Source organism: Staurois parvus, unplaced genomic scaffold, assembly GCF_062004578.1.
Source record: "Staurois parvus isolate SC_StPar_1 unplaced genomic scaffold, SC_StPar_1.0 ptg000714l, whole genome shotgun sequence".
NCBI lineage: Eukaryota > Metazoa > Chordata > Amphibia > Anura > Ranidae > Staurois > Staurois parvus.
In genome coordinates, this window is record NW_028318510.1 from 3,691,285 (window position 1) to 3,708,327 (window position 17,043).

Below are 17,043 nucleotides of genomic sequence, written 5' to 3' on the forward strand. Positions count from 1 at the left end.
TAATCCTTGCTATCTCCAATTTCTCTGCCTTTCTCTCTCTGCTTTGCTTCCTCTTTTCTATTTTTTCAGGTTCCTGTTATAGAGATTGCCTTGCTGACCTCCTGGTCTCCTTCCCTGTCGGCATCTACTATAGCGGCCGGCATACATGCTGTGCCAGCTTTTATGCTCAATGGCTTGTTCCAGCCTGCTGTGCGTATGCGCTGGTGTCCGTTTGTTGGTGGAGTTTTTTGCCGACTGAGTCCTAGCACCGGCAGTTGGTGCATGTCGTGGTGGCCATCTTCTTTGAGGGATAAACACACTGTTTGCCCACACTTTAATTTGTTCATTGGAAGGGGTTGCTTATTTCCTCTAGTCTGCACCCCTGTCCACTATTTATTCCCAGGGCATTCAGTATGGAGGCCTGCTGCCCTTGGGGAGGCTGCCCTTTGCAGAAAGTGCCACAGGACTGTGGTAAGCCTTTTTGATCAGACCCCTTCTTTACTTCATCCCTTTTTGGTATAGGAGTATAATTCTATTACTTTTCTTTTAGGTGCTTTTTCTGCCCCTTGCTTAAGATGAGCCATTCATCGCCTAAATAAAACCTTCCTGCTTCTAAGGTAAGGGCCTTCAGCAAGGTAAATACTTAAAAAAAAAAAGAGAGAGAGAGAGTGTGCTAATGCTGGTACATTTTGTTCTGTACACCAGAAAACGTCCAAGGGGATAGTCAGGCTACATGAGGAATTCAACGACGCAGCCCAAGCCAGGATTGATCGTATAGATCTAAATACCAATTAAGTGGGAGACGAGCATAAGCAAAAGACAGCGCTCCTCGTGCTCCCCAAATCTCAGAACCCAAAAGTGCATGCAGAGCTACCTCGTTGCCAGTAAGGTTAGTCAGCAAAAGTTGCCCCAGGGACTGTGCTGCTGAAAGAGAGTCAGAAGGTTAGCAGGTCAGCGACCTGCTTAAGAAAGTTCTTAAAAGATTTGCTGGCGGAGTTGTTAGTGACTGTTCCTTTGCAACAGTCGCCACAGCATCCTCAGCAGGGAGCAGCGGACGCAACACTGCCAGGCCCATTCACTGGCGAACCTTCTCTTTGCTACTGCAGGTTATCCTTCTAAGATTCTTCTGTGGAATTGGATCCCTCAGGTTTCAGCTTTTTCTTAGTTCAACCCTGTGTGCAGGTGGTTAAGCTTGCCATAGGCTGTGAAAAGGCTGAAGTTCCCCTAAAGAAATCCAAGAGTCACCTCCCATCTCTGAAAAAACGAGTTTCCTTCTTCCCTCTGATGGATGAGATCAGAGAAGTCATAATAGAAGAATGGAAGAAAATTGAGAAGAGATTCCCTCCTTTAGATCCTCTAGACCAGTGTTTCTCAATTCCAGTCCTCATGGACCCCCAACAGGTCATGTTTTCAGGATTTCCATTATTTTGCACAGGTGATTTGATCAGTTTCACTGCCTTAGTAATTACCACAGCTGTTTCATCTGAGGGAAATCCTGAAAACATGACCTGTTGGGGGTCCATGAGGACTGGAGTTGAGAAACACTGCTCTAGACAGACAAATAGACCTTGACTTGGAAAGGGCCGATCAGATGGCCGGGAATGCCTGGAAGCCGGCGATTACACTGACATCTGTGTCCAATGCCTTATGGACCGACAACATAGAGAAGGCCGTTCAGCAGGGAGTCCTGAAAGAGGACTTAATCAAGACTTTGGAGAAGCTCAAGCTCTAAGCGAACTTCATTGGCGAGGCATCTATCAATATGATCGGATGCTCTGCGAGGACGATACTGCATAGAGTTATGGCAAAGCAGACCCTATGGTTGATGCCGTGGGTGGCTGACACAGCATCAAAACAAAATTAGTGCAAATCTCATTCGATGGGAAGGCGCTGTTCGAAGAAGAGCTAGGAAAAGGACATTTCATGTGTTACAGGAGGAAAATCGGGTCTACTACCTCAAGACTGGAGGATTATGCATGCCAGAGGCCTCACATCCAGATTTTAGCAATTCAGAGGCAGAGATTACAGGACATCCAGACAAGGCAAGTACCCCAGAAAGAGCTGCAGAGGTACACAATCCACTTTCTTGAAGTCCCACAAACAAACTTTTCTGCCTAGTCCACAGGACCCACTAAATCCTTTTGACGCAAGACCATCCCGGACGGTGCTAAAGCATTTCACCAAAGTTTGGCTGCAAAAGTGCAAAAATCCCTGGGTAGTCTCTTCTTGGCCCAACCGCCTCATGATTTCTTCATCCCTACAGGAGTGCCAGTATCTCCTCCAGAAAGCAGAAGTGCTTCAGCAGTTTCTATATGCCTTGCAGACCCAACAAGCGTTGGTAACAGTTCCCCGTCTTGAGCATACAGGTTTCTACTTCACCCTTTTTATGGTGGTTGGAGGCCGGTAACACCTGGAAAGCTTCAAGATGAAGTCACAAAAAACTATTTTTCACACTGTTCAGCATGGGGACTGGATGCTGTCAATGAACCTTCAAGACACCTACTTACACACACCCATTCTTCGGCCATTTCAGAAGTACCTTTGCAGGTTTGCAGTAGGCCAAATCCATCTCCAATTCCAGAATCTACTCTTCAGCCTCTGTACTTCGCCAGCAGTTTTTCTGATCGCAGTCTTGGTCCCATTATGAGAAAAGTATATTACTATCTAGATGATGCCCTGTTTCGTCCGACTAGTGGAACATAGGGTAATCCTTCCGGCGACAATGCCGTTATTCGCTGCATTATAAACCAGTCAATTTACCCCAACACAGCAAATTATCTATCCATTGCACTTTGTTCAACACCTCAAAGGAGTCGGTGTCTCTGCCAAAGGTGGCAGCCATAATCCAAAAATTGACGAAGGTGAGGACAATCCTGCCTGACCGCTTCGAACTGCCTGAGAAAATAGGAATCATGTCAGCATGCATTCCAATGGTTCCATGAGCCAACTGGCACCTGGGCATTTCAAACAGCAGGAATTGTCTAATATTCTAGAAGTCAGAGCAGCCTACCTTGCAAATAACAGCCTTGGCGTCCCAAAATTGGAAACAAGCCAGTGTGAATGGACGACAGGGCGGCGGTATCGTGTTTGTCGGAAGTTATTTCAACTCTACTCAAAGCCCGAAAACCTTCGACATACAATATGGGGTTGACTTACTAAAGGTAAATAGGCTGTGCACTGAAAGTGCAGTTGCTCTAGATCTGAGGGGGACATGCAAGGGAAATTTAAAAAAAAAAAAAAAAACAGCATTTTTGCTTGCACATGATTGGATAAAAGATATCAGCAGAGCTTTGCCTCATTTCAGAGCTTTCCCTTGGATCTAAAGCAACTGCACTTACAGTGCATTTGCAGGTGCACTTGCAGTGCACAGCCTATTTGCTTTTAGTAACTTAACCCCTATGTATGATAAAGTTTGGAACAAATATACAGCTTTCACAATTGGTAGGAACTTTAACTCAAACCTACTCTCTACTTCTTAAATTCTAGACTTTCTCCAGGCAGGACTGGACCTAGGTTAGGTTTGAGCAGCCTAAAAGTGCAGGTTGCTGCAACAGATAAGAGGCTGAAGATTCCCTTGTGGTTCACTTCTTCAAAGCCCTAAAGAAGATATGCCCGTTTGTCAGACTTTCTCTCTATAGTTCTGAAGGCCTTTTCCAACCAGCCCTTTTCCCCATCTGAATAAGCCAGTTTGGCTAATTGTCATGCCTTAGAGCAAGAACAGTTGAAAGAGGCTTCTTCAAGAACAATTGCATCATGGATAGTCAAGTTGATCCGTAAGGCTTACAGGACCAGGGCTTTTTGACCCCCCCCCCATCCCCCTTCAGTCAGGGCACATTCCACCAGATCAGTTTCTGCTTCTTGGGATGCTAGAGCAACTGTATCCATCGAAACCGTCTGCAGACCGACAACACGTCTATAAGACACTATAGGGTGGACCCAGGAACTTTCACTTCCATTGAGTTTGTCAGAATCAAGTCGGCACTTGCCAGTTCCAAATAGAAACTCTTTTGTCAAATAAACCTTTAAGCATGATCCCACCCATTTCAGCTAGTTATTTATCACAGGTATACTGCCATGGAGGCACCAGGAAAATAGAAAATTGTACCATACTTAACCTTTCTGGTGCTTATCCAAGGCAGCATACAAATCCCGTCCCTGGTATTCTTTATTATGGAGAATGCTGGGGGTACCTAATCCTTTCTTTTTATATTATTCAGTCATCCTGAGGGAGGAGCTCAAGGCAGAGCCTATCACGGGTATGCTGCCATGGATAGGAACCAGGAAAGGAAAATTATGGTAAATATGGTAACATTTTCTGTGTTTTTTCATCTTGGATAGAGTAAGAGAGGGTTATAACCACTGTAAGGTTTATTTTTGCTTTCTTTGTCCCTTTGGGGAGATTTGCCTTCACTTCCTGTCCCATAGTCAAACAGGAAGTGAGAGGAAATCCCTGCAAATTAAGAGAATTTCCTGCCCCCCCTCATGTCAACAGAACTAGTGTCCCCACTGGAAGATTTCCTCTGCATTATTTTTCTGGGGATAACCCAAAATTTGGGATTTTTTTTTACTTTCACTTTCAATGATATTGGTAAACAGGACTTATAGAGAGGGTGAATCTTCCTGACAGGGACACAGATAGTAATAAAATCTGACTGTGTTCTAATCCTTCTCCACTCTATCCAAAACTGAAAATAAAGTTTTGTCCTTTAGTTATTATTATACAGGATTTATATAGCTCCAATAGTTTGCGTAGGGCTTTGTTATACTTTTAAGGTGTGGGTAAATTCGCTCTTAGACCATTGTCACCATATCAGATGTCCTCATTGGAACATTCACCTTCACCTCTACTGATGACAGGACAAATACAGAAGGTAAATCTCCCCAACAAGGAAACAGGTGAAAAAACATCCAGAGGTTTTAACTCTTCCTTACCCCTCCATCTACAAAAAAGAAAATGTTTGTTGTAGGTTTTCTACTGATCTTACTCCAGTCTGCCTTTTGTTATAGGTTAAATAGGAAGTGTGTTTGGGGAAATGTGTCCCTGTGTGTTACTTCTTGACTGCAATCTGCAGTCTTTATTTTATGTACATTTTAACATTTGTATTCCAGTAAGTCATGGTACAGTGTATGCCGTGCAAAAAAGGATATAGTGTTCATCTAAGAGCTAGAAGTACAATTCCGTCTCCACTGTAATACACATTGATATGTGTCCCATTCTGTTGCCTGAAGAGTATAATTCTGTCTTTACAAATGTCACAAATTTCTGACTAAATTAAGCAGTGTCCTGTGATGTAACCTATATTCTATATATTTTAATGCACAGTGAAAAATGTAACTGTTAGATGCCATGATACTAGTATAACAATCCTAAACTGCAGTAAACAGTAGATACTAACAGCATTATTTTCAGATGGTGCTGGCATGCTCACCTAGGAATAGAACATGAATTTTGCACCAGGGATCAGTTTTTTATTATCTGAAATCTTAAAATTCTAAAGCCATAGTTCTATAGCTAAGTCACTCCTGTTGCTTAAAGTAGCCCTGAATCCTCTCTGAATAGTTCCATAGTTGTATATCTTCCACATGTGATCTAAGGCACTGCTAGCTCTGACTGCTGGTCTCATAAGATTTGGAGTGAGATGTCACTACTGTGTTCTCCTTGCTGGAGGCATTGACGTGAACCTTTACCAAGATGGCTGCCTCCACACAGAGACATAAATTCAGAACAAGACATGGTAAGTCAGTAACTGGGGAAGGATCAGCTGAAGACAGACCATGGGCAATACTGGTTTCTAGTCCTTTGCCCTCTGCCTGCCTTTTTTGGGCACTGGTTTAGTTGCTCTTTAATTACTGTTCTGCAAGAATTCACAGATCGCCAACTGGCAGAAACAACAAGCCTCTGTTCACATATATGCGATGTGGGAAACAACGCAATGCCTGCACATTTCCCACACCACATTGCAATCACTGTGTTTGCGATCCATTGCGGGTGTCAATACAAAACTAACCACACCCCAAACGGATTACAAACACAGTGCGGTTTGCTGGCACTGGATTGCATGGTACAAAACGTCTGTGTGATCCAGTTGCCGTGTGGCTCAAAAAAATGTGCCTGCACATTTTTTGGTGCTATGCTGTGCAATTTGAGCCCATTCAAAATGAATGAGCTCAAACTGCACTGCACTGAATCGCATGTGAATTGCACATAAATGCGGTGTACTTCCTATGCGATTTCTCATGCAAGCTATAGTGTGAACTGGGGCTGAAAGTTGTTTGTTTAGGGTAAAGTATACCTGCACTTTCACAATTGTATTTGTATCTAAGGGCGGATATGATCACAGTGGGGTTGATTTACTAAAGACAAATAGGCTGTGCACTGCAAGTGCAGTTGTTCTAGATCTGAGGGGATCATGCAAGTAAAATAAAAATAAACTATTTTTATTCACAAATGATTGAATGAAATTACCGTATTTTTCGCTCCATAAGACGCACCTGACCATAAGATGCACCTAGGTTTTAGAGGCGAAAAACAAGAAAAAAAATATTCTGAACCAATGGACTGCAGACATAGTACAGGAAATGACCAGAGACTGCGGACACAGTACAGGAGATGACCAGAGACTGCGGACAGTACAGGAGATGACCAGAGACTGCGGACAGTACAGGAGATGACCAGAGACTGCGGACACACTACAGGAGATGACCAGAGACTGCGGACACACTACAGGAGATGACCAGAGACTGTGGACACACTACAGGAGATGACCAGAGACTGCGGACACACTACAGGAGATGACCAGAGACTGCGGACACACTACAGGAGATGACCAGAGACTGCGGACACACTACAGGAGATGACCAGAGACTGCGGACACAGTACAGGAGATGACCAGAGACTGCGGACACAGTACAGGAGATGACCAGAGACTGCGGACACAGTACAGGAGATGACCAGAGACTGCGGACACACTACAGGAGATGACCAGAGACTGCGGACACACTGCAGGAGATGACCAGAGACTGCGGACACAGTGCAGGAGATGACCAGAGACTGCGGACACAGTACAGGAGATGACCAGAGACTGCGGACACAGTACAGGAGATGACCAGAGACTGCGGACACAGTACAGGGGATGACCAGAGACTGAGGACACAGTACAGGGGATGACCAGAGACTGAGGACACAGTACAGGGGATGACCAGAGACTGCGGACACAGTACAGGGGATGACCAGAGACTGCGGACACAGTACAGGGGATGACCAGAGACTGCGGACACAGTACAGGAGATGACCAGAGACTGCGGACACACTACAGGGGATGACCAGAGACTGCGGACACAGTACAGGAGATGACCAGAGACTGCGGACACAGTACAGGGGATGACCAGAGACTGCGGACACAGTACAGGGGATGACCAGAGACTGCGGACACAGTACAGGGGATGACCAGAGACTGCGGACACAGTACAGGGGATGACCAGAGACTGCGGACACAGTACAGGGGATGACCAGAGACTGCGGACACAGTACAGGGGATGACCAGAGACTGCGGACACAGTACAGGGGATGACCAGAGACTGCGGACACAGTACAGGGGATGACCAGAGACTGCGGACACAGTACAGGGGATGACCAGAGACTGCGGACACAGTACAGGAGATGACCAGAGACTGCGGACATAGTACAGGAGATAACCAGAGACTGCGGACACAGTACTGGAGACCAGAGACTGCGGACAGGAAAGGAGATGACCAGAGACTGCGGACCATTGGGGAGGGAGCGGGTACCTGAATTTGACAGGTACCCGCTCCCACTGTCGCGGAGTTGTCCTTCCCTCTTCTTCCCGCACCAGCTTCTGTGACAGCCGGGTTCCCACTGCGCATGCGCGAGAAGCGCTGCACTTTGTGAATGGCCCGGCGCCTTCTGGGACCTGTCATGTGTCCTAGAAGACACCGGACCTTTCACAAAGCGCAGCGCTTCTCGCGCATGCGCAGTGGGAACCCGGCTGACACAGAAGCCAGCGCGGGAAGACTGTACAGCGCTGGAGCGAGGAACAGGTAAGGCCCTGCAGGAGAGAAGAGCGGAGTGGCCGGCCCGATATTCTGACATGGTGCAGGCAGAAATACCGGACTGGCCGCTTTATATTCACTCCATAAGACGCACTGACATTTCCCCCCCTTTTTTGGGGGGAAAAAGTGTGTCTTATGGAGCGAAAAATACAGTAATCAGCAGATCTTCGCCTCATTTCAGTTCCTCCTCTCGGATCAAAAGCAACTGCACTTGCAGTGCACAGTATATTTACCTTTAGTAAATCAACCCCAATCTATCAGTATATCAAAGGTGATTATATAAATAATAGTAAAGTAACTTGTTTACTCCAAAGTCCTTGAAGAAAAAAAGGTTTATTCGTAAACTGAGAAATGGAATTTTACTATTAAGAGCAGGGACAATGGGGAACTCTTTTCCCCAGGAAGTGGTAGTAGCTGACTGCCAGTATGGAGTTAGATAAGGAGAAATAGAAAAAGAAAGAGGAATATTTTTTTTGCCCGGTTACAGCAAAGTAGCCAATGCTTGTAGGAGTTGTTTCAAATATGTAAAGCTCATACACACATGAACTCAATGGTCCTGTGTCTTTTCAACTTAATCTACTATGTAACTATATTTTTGCCCCAGCAGTTTGTGGAATGATGGGTTACCATTATTATACCTTCTAACATTATTACTCACAGTGTATTAGCATTGAATACATTCTAATTGCTGGGAAAAGGGTTTCTCATTGAGCACCCATATCCCATATCCCATAACAGCAATCTCTAGTGTTGACCAGGAACAAATTGCTTACAGTAAAAATAGATGCAAACACAGAAGTACACTATCAGTTATGGTATTTATCAGTGGCAAAGATAACTCTGAGAGAATTGTAGATTTTCTGACTTTTAGTTGTAGACCTAGGGTATAAAGTACTCTGTAAATAAAAATGCAACAATGAACCTGGGGTGTGCCTCATATACCCAAGGGTTGTTGCTCCTTTTTCCGCACTGCAACTGTGCAGCCATTATCATTAGCAAATCTCCAGCTTCTACCACATAAATGAAAACATAAACTGTGTTTAAAAGGTGTATTAAAAATACATAATTATTGGTACATCATATTTGCATTAATTCTAACTAATAATGAAAATAATTGTAAAATGCATGTAAAGTAGGCTGCACTTGCATGTTTATGACTGCAGCAGCACAGCACTTTCCCTTTTGGAAAACACATGGAGAAAATGTATATAAAGTGCATTAAAATGCATTGCAACTTTGTGATTAAAGCTTATCTTCAGGTATAGATGAATATAACCTTTTCTGCAATCTTTTCAAACACTCCCAACCCCTACCCCTAAATATAACTAATAGTGAAAACTATATCATATAAGTGTATAAAAGTCCAACAAAAGTCCACACACTGTAACCTTCCAAATGTTATAAAAAAATCCAATTTGTTGTATTCAATCCACGATACAAGGTATAATAAGACTTCACAACCACTCCAAGGTAATCCACATCAAAGGAATTGTAATCACGTGCATCAAACCCAATATAGTGCCTCCACTCTTGCAGGATAAAATAGCATTACCCTGTTTCAGTTAAAAAAGGCGTTACAATCCTCCAGGGTAATTCATAACTTCCTCTTCCTAAGGTGCCCAATCCGGACTTCCCCGCTCCTCAAAAGGGCAGAGAAGACAATGCTCAGTGGGATATATAAGGAAAACCAGCAATTTTATTGTAGCTTACATTCAGCAAAAACAGCGTCCATCCTTTCCGACAGTTCGTATGACTGAACTCCAATATCCAAGATGGCCACGCCGCTCCTTCCAGTTTTACGTCTGACATCACGTCCCTCAAGCGTTTCGTCACTTCCGAATTTTCTCCTTCCACCTTCTCCCCTTTTATAGAATGCTCTAATATTAATTTCTACTTCTGTCTCTACCTTGTTCCTGGAGTAAGAAACAGCTATTGTCAGTTTATGTGATGTCATCTCCTTGAAAAGGTAGCTGCTGAAATATGGGATCAGTAGAATTTTCTACATCAGTTCCTATTGACATAAGCATGCACCCTCCACCCAGAACTACTTCTTCCAAGATTCCTTTCTCTACACACAGTGTGTGGGCATGCTCCTGGGAGTCAAGGCAGCAGCATTGTTTCTGCTGGAGAAAAAGCAGTGTTTGACAGCACTGGCATTACTGGCTGCTAAATACCTAAATTCAAACTGCACCGATCATATACTCAGCTTCAAAGCAGCAAATAGGAGCTGAGCATACCTAAACTATGGAGAGGGGCTGGGATATGCGGAGTTCTGTAGTGCAGCAGGAAAAAACTCAGAGTTGACAAGACTGCTTGGAATTTCAGCACAGCAAAGACAATATTGTCAGCCCAGAAAAGGAAGTGAAATCACTGGATTTCTTGCAGGATCACCTGGTATATTTCTGTACTTGTGACATTTTTAAAGGATAAAATATGGGAACATGTGCATGTATTGCAGTTCTCCCTCATTAAATTATTTTGCTATAAGATAGCTTTATAATAAATGTTCTAGATAAGCAGGAGTTCTTGGATGTAAGTCATCAAGGTTACATGATAAAATAACTTAAAAATGTATATTAGAAATCCATGTGCTTTTCCCTGACAGTTGTGATGAAGCGGACTGCCTACACTGCTTTTGGACTTGCCCTGTTGTTCATAACGTTTGGTCAGAGATCAGTACTTTTATCTCTTTGGCTTTGGATTTTCCCAATGTGTTTCACCCCAAGAACTGCCTATTAAGAATTTTTGGTGATTTACCAACTTCCAAATATGCTAAATGCTTGCTGAGTATCCTTTATTTCTACACCAGGAAAACCATTTTACTATCACAGAAAGATCCTTTCCCTCCTTTAACTGATACCTGGCTGAAATTCATTAATACCAGTCTCTCGCTTTACAAACTTACCTTTGACCTTAGGAAAAAACAACAGGTGTTTGATAAAATCTGGGATTGGTGGGTCTTTAGTCCACTTACATCTGCCACTCTAGATCTAGGATCTTATTAATTGTATATTGAACATTTAAATGACTTACCTCTGGACATGTTCTACTTTACCCATTGCAAGATCTATTCCATCCTTACTACTGTGTACTGAAGAGATGTTATGGACTGCTCAGGTTTTTGTTTTTTTTTTTTTTGGACTGACTTTTTTTATCATAAATACAGTGCATCCAGAAAGTATTCACAGCGCTTAACTCTTGCCACATTTCTTGTGTTACAAAATGGATTAAATTTATTTTTTTCCTCAACATTCTACAAACAATACCCCCTAATGACAATGTGAAAGAAGTTCATTTTGAAAACTTTGCAATTTATTACAAATATAAAACAAAAAAAAACACATGTATATAAGTATTCACAGCCTTTGCCATAACACTCATAATTGAGCTCTGGTACATCCTGTTCCCACTGATCATCCTTGAGATGTTTCCACAACTTGATTGGAGTCCATCTATGGGAGATGCAGTTGATTGGACATGATTAGGAAAGGCATAAACCTGTCTATATAAGGTCCCACAGTTAACAGTGCATGTCAGAGTACAAACCAAGCCATGAAGTCCAAGGGATTGTCCGTAGACCTCCGAGACAGGATTGTATCAAGGCACAGATCTGGGGAAGGCTACAGAAACATTTCTTCAGCATTTAAGGTCCCAGTGAGCACAGTGGCCTCCATCATCCATAAATGGAAGAAGTTTGGAACCACCAGGAATTTTCCTAGAGCGGGCCACCCGGGCAAATTGAGCGATCGAGGGAGAAGGGCCTTAGCCAGGGAGGTAACCAAGCACCCAATGATCACTCTGAAAGAGCTCCAGCATTTCTCTGGAGAGAGGAGAACTTTCCAGAAGAACAACCATCTCTGCAGCATTCCACCAATCAGGCCTGTATGGTAGAGTGGCCAGATGGAAGCCACTCCTCAGTAAAAGGCAAATGGCAGCCCGCCTGGAGTTTGCCAAAAGGAACCTGAGGGACTCTCAGACCATGAGAAACAAAACTCTCTGGTCTGATGAAACAAAGATTGAACTCTTTGGCCTGAATGCCAAGCGTAATGTCTGGAGGAAACCAGGTACTGCTGCTCACCACCTGGCCAATACCATCCCTACAGTGAAGCATGGTGGAGGCAGCATCATGCTGTGGGGATGTTTTTCAGCGTCAGGAACTGGGAGACTAGTCAGGATCGAAGGAAAGATGAATGCAGCAATGTACAGAGAAAACCTGTTCCAGAGCGCTCTAGACCTTAGACTGCGGCGACAGTTCATATTTCAACAGGACAAGGACCCTAAGCACACAGCCCACATAATGAAGTAGTGGCTACAGGCCAACTCTGTGAATGTCTTGGAGTGGACCAGCCAGAGCCCAGACTTGAACCTGATTGAACATCTCTGGAGAGATCTGAAAATGGCTGTGCACTGACGCTTCCCATCCAACCTGATGGAGCTTGAGAGGTACTGCAAAGAATGGGAGAAATTGCCAAAAAATACGTGTGCCAAACTTATAGCATCATACTCAAAACGACTTGAGGCTGTAATTGGTGCTGAAGGTGCTTCAAAAAAGTATTGAGCAAAGGATGGGAATAGTTATGTACATGTGTTTTTTTTTTTATCTGTTTTTATTTTTAATAAATTGCAAAGATTTCAAAACGAACTTCTTTCACATTGTCATTATGGGGTATTTTTTGTAGAGTGTTGAGGGGAAAAAATTAATTTAATCCAGTTTGGAATAAGGCTGTAATGTAAGAAAATGTGGCAAAAGTTATACAGTGCATCCAGAAAGTATTCACAGTGCTTATCTACAAAAAAAAAAAGGAAATCCATATGTTTATAAGCTCAGGACAGTGATTCAGAGTACAAAGGGCAGAGGTAGTCTGGTTATTACATTTACAGATGGGCTGGAGGAATGCTTTTTTTTTTCCCCCTCACAAAACTGTAGTTTCTCTTTAACAAGGGTACGGGTTAATTGACAAAGCTTAGTAAGCAGTTATTGCTTTTGGCTCGATATCTAAAAATAAAGAAAGTTGGATTTCTTTCTGGAGGTATGCTGGGTCACATTCACTAGGAGGTGCTATGTGACCAGCTATACGCCAGGCCTTCAGACAGTCCAGGATTGTGGCTTTGTGCCATTGATTTGAAAAGATCTAAACTGCAGCACAGTCAAAACAAATGTATATGAATAAAACACAAAAGACTTTAAGTCTACCTTTTGTATGATGCTGTATGCCTACTTGTCTGTACAGAATCTATTGCAGTAATTTTTTTCTGTTTTTATGACTGCTGTTTTATCACATTTTATTTTACAATGAGGTACACAACTGCTATTAATATTACACAGGCTCGCCATTTTTTTTTTTTCAGTTGTCACAGCATGAGGTCCCTGGACTGTCATAACATTGATCCCTGTAGTTGTAAAAGCTAATCGCTGGTACTCAATCTACTTGCTTAAATAACAAAATCTCAACAATGTGTCCCACTGACATCTTATTGTTGCATCATATTTTTTATGCTTTTATTGATTTGTAATTTGTAGGGATGCACCCTGAAAAATTATGTGCATTTTTTTTTTACTCGAAGTCGTCAAGTTTTATTAAAATATTTCTTATATACATCATGGACATATTTAAAGTTATACCCCAAAACACATTCTACTATTCCCTCCCAAATACGGGGATACTATATATGTGAGACTTTCTCACAGCTCAAAATCCAAGGAGCACCGTCAGGCTTTCAAGGGGCATAAATTACACATTTAATTTCTTGACTACTTATCACGCCTTTGTAGTCCCTCCCGAGTATGGGGATAACATATGTGTGAGATTTTTTTGCAGCCTAGCTGACATAGTACACTTGACTCTTTGAGCAGGTTCTCCTTCTGAATCAGAGGGGACTTGCTTTGGGGGGTCTCCCTTCGAGAGACCCTCCCACCTAATACTCATTTTTCTGACTTGACTAATCATGAGGAGTGGAGTATTCCAGACCTTATGGCTAGGTGAACTTGAGTGTGTCTTATCCCTGTGCCCTGTTGTGTCAGGGTGGGGCCCTTTCTCTTTGGGAGGGAGTCATTCCATACGACCTTGTTCAATATTTTATGTGTGGTGTGTTTGTTCACTTGCAGGTTTTTGGTTCACTTTGGTGTTTTTGTGTACCCCGGCTCATTACAGTAGAAAAAAAAATGAAAGTGGCTGTTAATGGACTACTGCTTTCCTCAGGTTCATACTTTGCATCTGAATCTGACTATAAGGTCTCCCTGCTGTTTTCATATTGCAGTCATACTCAGAATTTGAAAAGCCTTATCAGTGTACATTTTTTGGCCATTTTTGGAAGTGGCTGCACTGGTGCTGGTTGGCAATCAGAACACCAATTCTAGATAAAAATGGTACTAGATGACCCTGTATTGGGGTGGCTGTGATCAGGTTACTCTTGCTGGCTATGAGTTCTGCTTTAGAAAAAGAGTGTATGTCCATCATGGTACATTGGAACCTCATTCAAATGAACAGGCTGCCGTAATGCAACAAACATTATTGTGCATTAAAGCACTATACTGCCCTCTCTTTCTCCCTCTCTCCTGGACAACTCCTCCCCAAACAGAGGAGGCCTTGCCTGCTTACTGTATACCTCTGAAACTGTCAAACATGTCCTAAGTGGATTTTTAAGCCACATGAAAGAGATTCAACCCAAGCACAATCTTCTTATATGAAAAAATCCATTACCCTTTTTATTCTTTATTTTTATTATTCACCCTAGCCATTTTCTATTAGCAGGTCCTTTTATATAGAGGCATCAGGGCTCTGTTTGACTTCAATGTCTTCCCTGCACTCAGCCAAAGCCAAGAGAGTCCTTGATCTGTTCCTTACCCGGCTGCACTTGCTGGAAACTGAAAGCTCTGAACCCGAAAGTGATCAGAGCTGAGAGCATTCACATTCATTAATCACAGGGGAGAGGAGGCATTGGACATTTCTCAGCTCCTTTGCTTCTCATCCAGTTTTTTTCCTTATTCTTTAGTTTACAGGACCTTGGAGACTGTGAGGTGGTTGGCCAGAGGGTGGAGGGTTGGGGGCGAGGGGATGCAGTGGCCGGCAGCCAATACTAGACACTGTAAACAACTGTTAGTAACATGTTCATTACTGAAATTCATAGCTTTAAATAGGCCCTTCATGAAGCCACAATTAGATTATTTGTAGAAGCTTGGTGACAGAAGCAATGTGTGATCTATGTCAAAATGTAACTTGTTTTCAGTTCAGAATAGCTCTGGCATAGTATATACAACAATCATCTGTATGCCCTTCCCACCCCCCCCCCCCCCCAGTCCCCACTGTACTTACCTCCAGAGATGCTGAGCTGTCATTGCCCACACAGCCAATCCAGTGGTCCAGGGATTTGAAATCCCCGCTCTTCTCCTTTTTTGCCTGTGCAGCTCTTCTAGGATGGATCAGAGTGATGCTCAGTGACAGCACTGACCAATCAGCATCACTCTGAATTGTCCTGGAAGTGCTGTATGGAGAAAAGTGGGGATTTCAAATCTTTGGACTGCTGGACTGGCTGTGTGGGCACTGACAGCTTATGATCTGCAAAGGTAAGTGCAGCAGGGCCCGGGGGTGGGAAGGGTGTGTGGTGTTCACCTTTATATGTTTTCTGTAAAGGATAAAGGTGAACTAATACTTTAAACAAAGATTTAAAATTTTGAAGAGGTTGTAGTAAAAACCCCAATTGGACATCCATCATTATACACCAGATCATGTGACACCATAAAAGAGCTCACTAGATAAGAAAAGTGTACACAAATGACAGGCTCAGTGGCCCCCAGCACTTTGTCATCATGTGACACTGGCAGAGTTAAATATGATTTATGCCGCTCAGCTGAGGAATTATGGATGAGCTATAAAAGCATGTCTGTGTATTTTAGAAGAAATGGATATCTTCTATGCTTCATGTCTTCTTACAACTAGTAAAGTGGTCATGGAAATATTCAACTTAATTCCCCTGGATTATTTTAGATTGAACCTCTAAAATTAGCTTTATAATGCGGACGCTGGCAATTATACAGTATATGGAAAAGGCTGATTAAAGAAGTGTAACAAAGGCAGAATGCACGGACAGATTGAATCCTCCATGCTTTATTTAACCTGAGCTCTTGTCTGTTTTCTATGTAAACAGAAAATTGCCCATTATCCGCTCTGAATAATAGTGATCTGAATATTGCTCTGACACTTTTAGACTTTAAATGAATTGCCATGCATGCCATATTTATCCTAATGTCCTCAGTGCAGCCATTACTTGGAAATTATTGTTTGAAGTGGAATAAAAAGATTCAGCACAAATGCTTTTATAAGTGCAATCACATATCTCAGAGTACAGAAGAGGTATATCATTCTGCTATGCCCTTTGGTCGAAAAAAGGTGAGGTGCTTAGTTAATATACAGCTAAAAATGGTGCACAAAGAGGGCAGTCCTTCACAGGCGCTGTTAGAACTTTCTGTGACCTTTAGTTGTTTAAAACTGAACTTGAGACAAAAAGTTAAAATGGAACTAAAGTGTTTTTTTTTTCTTAAAAATGCAAGAAGTCAGTCTTTGAACTGCCTGATTGCATGCTATATCTCTTTTGAAGTAAATAAGACTTACCTACCTGTTCAGTCGTGTTTAGGATGTACACTGAGCTGTGTATATGCAGTTCAGTGTGTATGCTGAGCACGGTGCCTTGATGCCGGAATGAATGGTCTCTTGCACACATTATTTCACACCATCCAATCAAGATGGCTGATGATCCTGCACCCAGAAGAAGCTGGGGAGAGGATGCCATCACCAATGGGGTCCTTGGGGATGTTGGATCGTTGGAATGGAGGTAAGTACTGCAAAATAAAAAACAGAAAAAAAAATCAGCATAAGGAACATAACTTCTTTATAGCAAAATCTTCTTCTGCCCATGCCCATATTCCGGTGCAGCAGGAGTTATATGCTCCACCATGCTTAGAAGCCATACTACAGCTTCTGTGAATGAAAAAAACAG

The 17,043-nt window shown here is 42.8% G+C and overlaps 1 protein-coding gene and 1 long non-coding RNA gene across 3 annotated transcripts in view; one reads left to right on the top strand and one right to left on the bottom strand.

Moving 5' to 3' along the window:
• The window catches only part of NLN (neurolysin), a 94,348-nt gene that overhangs the window by 48,286 nt on the left and 29,019 nt on the right, over positions 1–17,043 (top strand). The window lies entirely within an intron of this gene.
• On the bottom strand, positions 9,085–16,877 carry LOC149445725 (uncharacterized). Its single transcript, XR_016306352.1, has 2 exons — positions 16,663–16,877; positions 9,085–9,962 (listed from the first exon to the last, which is right to left on the bottom strand). It is a non-coding gene; the product is annotated as an uncharacterized LOC149445725 (long non-coding RNA).